This window comes from Camellia sinensis, chromosome 13 (genome assembly GCF_055761805.1).
Source record: "Camellia sinensis isolate YWXY chromosome 13, ASM5576180v1, whole genome shotgun sequence".
Lineage (NCBI taxonomy): Eukaryota > Viridiplantae > Streptophyta > Magnoliopsida > Ericales > Theaceae > Camellia > Camellia sinensis.
This window is the reverse complement of record NC_138973.1, coordinates 11,487,028-11,497,530: the sequence shown is the minus strand read 5'-3', so window position 1 is coordinate 11,497,530 and position 10,503 is coordinate 11,487,028.

Here is a 10,503-nt window from a genome sequence, read left to right as displayed (position 1 = left end):
TGAAGCAATTGTCACATGGCTAGCCAATCGTTAGTAAAAAGTTAAGATTTTGAATCGTATTTTGTGTATATATTTATTTGATATTTCTCTCTTTTCATCATAAATTATATTGAATAAAAATAATTATGTTTATATATATAGTTTTATATTAATATGGGTCAATATAATATATAAATAATATATGTTGCATATATATTCATGTGGTGTTGTAGTGGCATAGTAAAGAGAGTGTGTTGCTAAAAGTTTAGAATGTGAAAGGTTGGTGGTTCAAATTTCAAAAAAAGTTAGTAATTTTTTTTTTTTCACAGAACAACCTTTGGTGACTAAACGGTTTAGTCGGCGTTTCATTGACCATTGGCGACTAAAAGATTGGTCGCTAAATGTATAATTTTAAAAAGTATAATTGACTATTGGTGACCAAAACTTTGGTCGCTAAAGACCTGTTTTTTGCCGACAAAAAATTTTTTAGTCGCCAATACCTCCGGCCACCATGTCTTCGCAACAAAACCGGCGACTAAAAAATTTAGTCGGAGAAACTAAAAAGTGGATTTTTGGTGACTAAAAAGGGACTTTTGGCCAACAATTAAATGTCTAGACAATGTCCCCAAACAAGTCGCTATCACCCCATTATATTATTAGGAAAATACTATAGGTTCCAAATTTTCTATCAAATAAATGATTAAATGTCTTAAATAAATATGGAGTCCACAAAATTGCGGATCTCACACCCATATGAGACATATGGTTATTTGTCTGGTAGAAAATTTGATATCCATAACATTACTCATATTATTATATGAACAAAGACAGCTGCTAAACAATCATATTAATCTTTCTTTAAGAGGATTATATTGGCAAAGACAAAAAGAATTAATGCTAACCTTGTCACCACTTATGATTAGGCTACATTATCACATTTATACCTATGTGACTTAATCAAATTGAATCTATTATTATAGTTTATATTTAGTGGAAAAAGTAAAATATTAATTTAGTGAAAGCACTCCTAACGAATCTATTATTAGTATGGCATGGGCCATCATAAACTATACATTTATAGTTGAGATTGGGTGTAATTGATAATTATATGTGATATCTTTGTTTAATTATATATGATACTTTAAACAAAGATAAAGCTTCCTGATAACTTTGGATTATAATAGAGAGATGGTGATGATGTACACCGAAAAATTATTGCACAGCAATAAAGTATATCACACGAAGGCATTTGAAAAATTCAGAACAATGTCCCTAACTTTCATAATTAAAACAATTTTGATAAAGAATTCTTTTTTCATTATCTTGATTTAGAGAATGAAATAATTATAAATGTAATGGTAATGCCCTTTATATATATATATATATATATAGTGAGAGAGCTTGATTTGCTCTCTTTTTTATTTAACTAACGTAAGATAACTGGTATAGTGATCTTTTATATATATAATTTAGGAAATTTATGTGTTGGTCTTAATAGGTAGACTTATTATTTAATAGGTTTTGTAATAATTAATGGCATTTTTCATTAAATATTATTAAAAAAATGTTACTAATTATTAATTTTCAACGACAGTTTAAAAATTTATCACAAAAAATATCACTAATTATAAGTTTTAATGACAATTTAAAAATTTATCATAAAAAAATGTCACTAATTTTTGACTTTCAGTGATAGTTTAAAAAATGTCACTAATTGTAAATTTTAGCGACAATTTATAAAATTGGGTCAAAAAAATTACTAATTGTCAATTTTTAGCAACATATGTAAAAAAAATATCACAAAAAATTATTTTTAGTTACGATTTTATTATGATTTATTTTCAATAGGACTTGATGAGAATTAAGTGCAATTATTAAGACTTATTGGTAATTTGCTCTAGAATTTAAGATTTACATAGTGATTTTTTTATCACTTTTTCAATATTTGAAAGTTATTTTTCTATAAATTTTTTTAGGGTTAATTGCACTAATAGTCCCTATAGTTTAGGACTTGTGTCACTTTGATCCCTGACTTTTCAATTGTGACACATTTGACCATGAACTTTGAATCTTGTTCCAAATAAAGACAATTAAAAATATTATTAGATTTTTCAAGGGTAAAATCGTCAATTTCATAAAATATAAACTAATTTGACAAAAATAAATGTCAAAAAATATTTTTATTTTTTTTTTAAATTATTTTTATCCACCAATGATAAAATTATGTAAAATTAATAAAAATTACATGATTAATTTTTTAAAATAAATTTAACATGATCATCATCCAAATACATAATAAAAATTAATTTGATAAAAAAAATAAATAATGTCTAAAAGATTTATCAATTTTACATAATTTTATTTTTAGTAGGTAGAAATAATTTTTAAAAATTCAAAAATATTTGTTTGACATTTATTTTTGTCAAATTAGTTTATATTTTATCAAATTGACAATTTTACCCTTCAAAAATCTAATTATATATTCAATTGTCTTTATTTGGAACAAGATTCAAAATTCAGGGTCAAATGTGTCACAATTGAAAAGTCAGGGATCAAAATGACACAAGCCCCAAACTATAGGGACTATTTGTGTAATTTGCCCATTTTTTTATGTAAATACACATCATATAGTAATAATGAATATATAATAAGTAAGACAGGAAAGTCTAGGAAAATAGACTTATCAACCCAAAATTTTTTGGATAAGTGATTGCGTGATGGAGATTAATTTGTGTATTGTAAGACCTATGTCAGGTCTATATAAGGTGTGAAATAGATCAACTTCTAAGTAATTTATGAGTTGATAAGGATGAATTTGTTATATTACTCTATGTAAGACCGCTTCTATTCAGGGCCGGCCCTGAGTTCGTCGGGGCCTAAGGCAAATTTCGAAAATTGGGGCCCTTTTATATTGAAAAAAAATTCATGAATAAAAACAATAAGTTACAATTTTCTTATTTGTTTGTAACCATAAAAAAATTTACTTACACATATAATCATTAAAATTATAAATAAAACAATTTAATAAAACAAAATTAGAACAAAAAAATTACGAAAAAATTATTCAATTAAAATTGATAAAGACCTAGGTAAAAAAATTTGAGCAAAATTATTTATTCCACTAAAATCTAATAGATAAAGAAGGTAAAAATAAAAAATAAAAAAATAGGGCCCATATATTGTATGTATTATTTTTCTTGAGCCCAAACACTTTTTTTTTAATATATATTTTCATTTTAATAAATATAGACCAAACTACACTTATAAATAAATATGGAGTAAATCATACATGGACCCAAAAAAATATTTTGGGGCCCTTTAAATTGATCCTAAAACCAAAAAAAAAAAAACATTGAGCCTATAATATTTTACCAAATTTAGGGGCCCTATTTTTGGGCCAAATTTAGGGGCCCTATGTTATATATGTTTATATATTTTACCAAATTTAGGGGCCCTATTGTTTTTTATTTATTTATTTATATATTTTCATTTTAATAAATATGGGCCAAACACATTTATAAATAAATATGGGCTAAATTATACATGTACCCAATAAAACATTTGGGGCCCTTTAAATTGATCTTAAAACCAAAAAAAAAAGATTGAACCTATAATAATTTTTTAAATTTAAGACCTTATTTTTAAGCTAAAATATGAAACCTAAGGCACAAGTCTCACCTGCCTTAGGGCAGGACCGGCCCTGCTTCTATTCCTGTCCTTTGGACAAATACTTAAGTTGTCTATTCTTGAAAAAAAATTCATTGCAATTGCATTACATACTACATCAACGTTAACACGTGATATCATTATTTAATTATAATTTACCATAGCATGATATACCTTACAATGTAGATTGTAGTCACAATTATATTGTAGGATTTATTCTTTTATCTGATGTTTTTAGTATTAGACGATGATACCACATATTAATAATGATGTAATATCATTATTGCACTCACGAGTATCACAAACTAGCATGGTATAATAAATTTTATTTGTCTAATATGATAAAAGTATAATAGATTTTACTGTCTAAATTATTTTGTAAGAAATAAAGGTATTGTGCCTGTTTGGTGCAGCTTAAAAGTTACTTATTTTAGCTTTCGATTTAATTTAAGCTATTTTGATGTGTTTGGTTTAGTTTAACAATACAGTTTATAGTTTTTTGTAAATCAGAAATCAGCTTATTCTTTGAGTGGGGTAGGAGATGCTTAATTTATAAGTCAGAAATCAGCTTATGTTCATAATTATAAGATATAAACTGTTAAGGCATAAGCTATAAGTATTTTCCCACAGCTCTACCAAACAGGGCCATTATCATCATAGGGCTCTTTTGGGAAAGTTGGTAAAAAGTCAGTTTTAACTTTTTATTCATTTTGGGTCACATCACCTCTCATATAACTTACTCACAAAAAAATAAAATAAGCTAAAAAAAATTAAAAAGTCAACTTTTTACCAACTTCTCAAAACACTCCATGATATCCCACCCATATACAAAGAAAATTTGTTGATGAGACTATGGAATCTGACTTTTTTCCTCTTTTAAATTTTTAATTTTTAAAAGAAATGTCAACAGCATCTATCCGTTTTAAACGTCATGCAGTATATTATGATACTTTGCGTTATTGATAAAATTATTCTTAGACTCTTTTAATGAGGCAACAAAATAATTTTTACAATTTAATATGTGTTTTGTATTGTTTTTGAAAGTTGTTTTTTGTTTTTCAAAACAAAAGGAAAGAGGAACTGGTCGGAAAATTTATTTTTGAAAAATACTTTTAGATTTTTATGTCTCTAAAAACACATTTTTAAGGAAGTACTTGTAAGTTATTTACTTCTTTCAAAAAAAAAAAAAAAAAGAAGAAGAAAGAAAAATTTGACCATTATTTTTAGAAACTCTTTTTGAAACCACTGATTCTTTAGCAAACACTCGTCAATTATTTTTTGAATATTCATAAAAAAAAATTCACAATAAAATGAAAAGGATCAACAACAAGTTAAAAATTAATGCTACGTTAAAAGAAAAATTAAATATGAATGCGTAAACAAAATTAAACTCAATTATAAATGTACTTTCAAAAGCGAATATACTAATTTCAAAATTATATATCAAGGGGTTATTTGAGATGACTTAAATAAGTGTATTTTTTGTCTTTTTATGAAAAGATATACAGAAAAATAGAGAGGTGATGTGATGAAAAAAAGATAAAAAGATGAATTATTTCCAACTTCCAAACTTGGCCCAAGTCTCATAAATTTGCAATGATTATATTTTGTGTTTCTTTGAAATTATAACTTTCATAAAGTTTTTTAGACAAATTATACTAAGGCCTCGTTTGGGAACAGGCTAATTTAGTAACTTTTTGACTAATTGGCTAAAAAGGTAGGTAAAAAAAACTTGTATGTTTGGGATGACTTTTTGATTAATTACGAAAAGTTGTGCAAAAAGTAGAGAGAAGCCGTAATTGTTGACTTTTTGGTATGGCTAATTGGCTAATTGGCTAATTTAGTAACTTTTTGGCTAATTGGCTAAAACAGAGCCTTGCCAAACGAGGCCTAAGTGTCCTTTTAATTTGAGATTTGTGTCATTTTAGTCTTTAACCTTTAAATTGTAATACATTTGACTATAAATTTTGAATCTCATTTCAAATAAAGATAATTGAAAATACTCTTTCTTTTGCAAATACAAAAATGTTTCATTTCAAAGGTAAAGTCGTCAATTTAATAAAATATAAATTAGTTTGACAAAAATAAATGTCAAAATATTATTTTTGAATCTTTAAAAATATTTCTATCCATCAAAGATAAAATTATATAAAAATGATAAATCTTTTATATTTTTATTTGTTTACAAAATTAATTTTAGGTATGTGTTTGGATGTTGATCATGTAATGGACGGTTGTTTTTGTTGATATTTTTGGATGGTTATCATGTAATACATGATTGTTTTTATTGTTAACAGATATTTTTTTTATAGTTATCATATAATGAATGATTATTAGGCTTTTAATGTATAATCAATATGTTTAATATATGATATGTTTTTAATTTTGGATTTTTGATTCAATGAATTGGTTTAATAATGATATCAAAGTTGTTGCTATATTTGACTTTTAAAAAAAATAGAAACTAATTTAACGAAAATAAATATCAAAAAAAATTATTTAAAAAAAATATTTCTACCCTCCCAAAAAATAAAAATATATAAAAATGATGTACTTTTAATTTTTTTTCCACCAATTTAATTTTTAATTTCTTAGAAAAAATTTCTGAAAATAAATTTTAAAAATCAAACCAAACAGAACTTTATAACTACGAAAGTGCCAGCATTATTCATTAAAAAAAATGTCATTATATTTTAAACAAAATACAAGTTAATCAACACAAAAATAACTTGTATGACAATTTTGCCTCTGAAATTAACCGTTTGTAAAACAAATATCTTTGATTGTCTTTATTTAGAATAAAATTCAAAATTCAAGATTAAATATATCACAATTGAAATATTATAGACTAAAATAAAACAATTTCCCAATTTCAAGAACTCTTAATGAAATTCGTTATTTATTTTTTTTTAATTTTCGTCAACCATTCATTAATTGTATCAATATTTTTTTTTTTCGCATTAATACCACTATTTTGAATGGAGAACTTTGTATAAATAATTGTCAAAAAAAAAAAAAATCCTTAGAATATTCCACCAATATAATGGTGGGGTGGAGGGCTTGTGATGAAAACTCTTAGGGCTCGTTTGGTTTGATTTTCTGAAAAAAATTTGGGAAATTTTCTCTACAAATAAGTTTTCAAAAATAACCAAACCAAACAAATTTTTCCAAAAAATTTTCCCAAAACTTGTAAACCAAACAAGTTTTTCAAACAAATCTCTCTCTCACACACATCAAATCAATCACTTTTTCCAAAACTCTATCTCAAAATAATTTTCCAAAACATCTTTTAAAAAAAAACCAAACCAAACATGTTTTCGTACTTTTTATCTCTAAAACACATCTCTCAAACACAAACCAAACATACCCTTAAACTTTTCCACTCTTTGTGCATTTGTGGGGGGAAAAGGGTAGAAGAAGATCTTAGCGTGATCTTTTCGGAACACCATTTTTGACGACAGCGATTATAGCATTTGAGTACGAAGATCAATCTGGACCGTTCAATTTCAAGGTACGAGACAACCTAATAAAGAAGGCAACCTTGGATATAGCAAATCTAAGTGAAAGGTCCAAATCATATATATACTAGTAATCGCACATGTCGTAATGATCATGCTATCATGTGCTTTCCTTTTTCATATCGTATGCTCGCGTGCACTTGAACAGTGTTCTTATTACTTCTCCCCGCGCTCTTCAATACCGTCAAAACCACGCTCCTTGTGATTTGAAACATGAATTTAAAAATAAACATTTACACAGGTTATACTTTATAAACTTATACTCCATTAAATTTTAGGTCAAGTTTGGCATATTTTAAATAATCTATATTTTTATCTTTTTTTCATCATATTACTTTTTTACTTTTCTATACATCTTTTCGTAAAAAAATAAAAAGTACACTTATTTAAGTTATCCCAAACAATTCCTTAATTAAGATTTTTTAAACATTCAAGTCCTATTAAATTTTTAATAATCAGAATTGTTCTTCAAACAATGATTGTTCATCATTTATGATTATCTATAAAGGAATATGATGATTTGACATTTATTTTGATTTTCAAAACTTTAAAATTGAAACCTAAAAAAAAAAAACTAATTTATGTGCAAAAAAAACTATTGGTTTGAGTTTTTTGGATTAAGGTTTTTGAAAATTGAGTTTTTTGATTTTCGTATTTTTTTATTTTTAGTGAATATTTTTAAAATTTTAAACATTTTTTTTACTTTTTTAAATGTACCTTACTTAGATGTATCGAAAAAGTAAAAAAAATGTGAAAAAATATTTTAAAAAATTAAGAAATACATAAAAATACAAAAAATGTACTGAATTCTTATATTTTTTATATTTTTGGTATTTAGTGAATTTTTAAAAGATTTTTTTATATTTTTTTTTACTTTTTAGGTGTATTTATGTTAGGTGTGTCTAAAAAGTAAAAAATTTGCATAAAATATTAAAAAAAATTAGTAAAAATAAAAAAATACAGAAAATAAGAAAGTATAATTTTCTGAAAACTGTTTTTAGAAAAATGGAACCAAACATAGTGATGATTTTTTTTGAAAAAAATTAAAAAAACTTAATTGTTTTTTGTGCAAAACTGAAAATTTTATTTATAAATGAGCATGATGATGGAACATTGATGTACAAAACTCAAAAAAAAAAAAAAAAACTTTAAAAATGAAAAAATTAATAATATTCTCAGTTTTAAAATTGAAAAAAACTGTTAATATTCTTAGTTTTATTAGATAGCTGAATCAAATCAATAAGTAGAAAGGAAAAAAACGTTTAATCTCATGCTTCATTTTTTTATCAGTTAGCGAAAAAATTATCTAGAACATTACTACACAAAATTGATAATGTTCTTAGTTTTAAAAATTGAAAAAAGCTGACAATGTTCTCAGTTTTATTCCTATTGGTTCAAAAAATCTTAAATATAACCTCAGTTACTATAACATTTGTAAATAAGACTTTTAGATAATTAACTTTTTAAAAAAAAAATTAAAATGGTAAGAGAAATGTTGTGCTACATTTCACACATATTTTACTTATATATTTTTTTTCTTTTTGGTTTTTAATTTTGTTCGTAAAACAGCCTAACAATTTTTTCCCCAAATTTACAATTGTTTATTTTTGCTTTCAATTTATGAAGTATAAGTAATTTAAAAAATAAATAAATTACATTGACCTTTTTTGAAATTTTAAAAATATGTAATAATTTTTATATTTTTGACATAATTATGTTGATATCTCTTTTAATAAAATCAAAATAGACCGAAACTAATGTAGATGAAATGAAAATACAAAAATGACTAATGTAAAGTATAATTTTTCGTGTAAAAAGGGATTGTGACATCATTTTTTCATCAATAATAGATTGTTGATGAAAAGGAGGCTCAAGTATTATATAAATTAAAATATCAAAAAAACTTAAAGTAATTATATCAAAACTATAGAATTTATTGTATTTTGTCAAAATTTCAAGGGAAGTTGGTGTAATTTATCCTTAAAAAATTAATTATTGAGAAGAAAAACAAAGTATGCTAATTAGTTTTCTAGCTTTGATTATCAACGTTAAACTTATTTGTACTATCTGTTAGGCAACTTAACTTTTTTAGTAATTTTTTTATGAAGTGAACAAAAAATTAATATATTTGAAATAATTTCTTTAGTTGAATAAATAATTGTGAAAAAAAAAAGATTGAATGGTGTGTATAATATGATATTTTGATTTTTTTTATATGACATTTTAATGTTTTAGTAAAAAATCTAGTTGTCCAACATGATCAAAATGGTTGAGTTAATTTATATGCATACAATTTTTGAGCTATATATAGCTTAAAAGAAGTTGGAGAAAAAATGATTATTAAAAAACATAGGGATCTTTCGGGAAGCACAAAAAAAAAAAATAGTTTTTAGTTTTTTATCCATTTTGAGTCACATCACCTCTCACATTTTTTACTCACAAAAAAACAAAATAGACCAAAAAAGTCAAAAAATAAACTTTTTACCAACTTCTCAAAACACTCTATAATAGAAAAAATGTTTTTAATTTTTAGGAGAAATTATAATTCAGCCTATTTTTCAAAAAATAATTACAGATACATAAAAAAATTTATACTTTTAATTATTAATATTTATAAAATTTACTATTGATTTATAATTTTTTTTTATATACACTGATTTAACATTTTTCCTAATTTTTATTTGTGATTAATAATTTTCAATTTGTAAAACGTTAGTACCAAATATGAATAATCTCACGGAGAGTGAGACTCACGCTCCTTTCGAAAAGTGCGATTTGGTATACCTTGATTTTGGTGTGATATCGTCACTCGATCCACTGTGGGGTCCACCTATTAAAAGTATTAATATTTTAGTCAAAATTCAGAAGAAGACAAAAATCTAGTAATAGATCGTCGCCGTACACGTAGTCGTCTCTAAAGGATAACACTGTCGTGGATGTTCTTGATCATGCCAAGTGGGCAACACAATGGAATTAGCCAATAAGGGAGTCCCACGTGTCAGGTGTGAAAAGTGAAGGTCAGCCAGGCAAATCTCAAAGCTGGGCCTGCACTTTGATTCTCTGCTTCTCAGCAGCCGTCAATTTTTGTGTAAAGACGAAAATGCCCTTATTTCGTTTTTCTCAAAATATCCCTCTAGAGAAAAAGGAAAACAAAAACCAAAAACAAAACCAAAACGTGGGAGTTAGAAAAAAAAATTATAAATATGTAAGGGTATAAGTGTGTCTATAATAGAGTGTAAATGAAAGACGATGGAGGTGTTAGTATTACTTGCACCCCTCCATGTATTGATATTTTTTTTTTTCAACTCTCACCTATATGCACGTAATTCCCCTCAAAAAA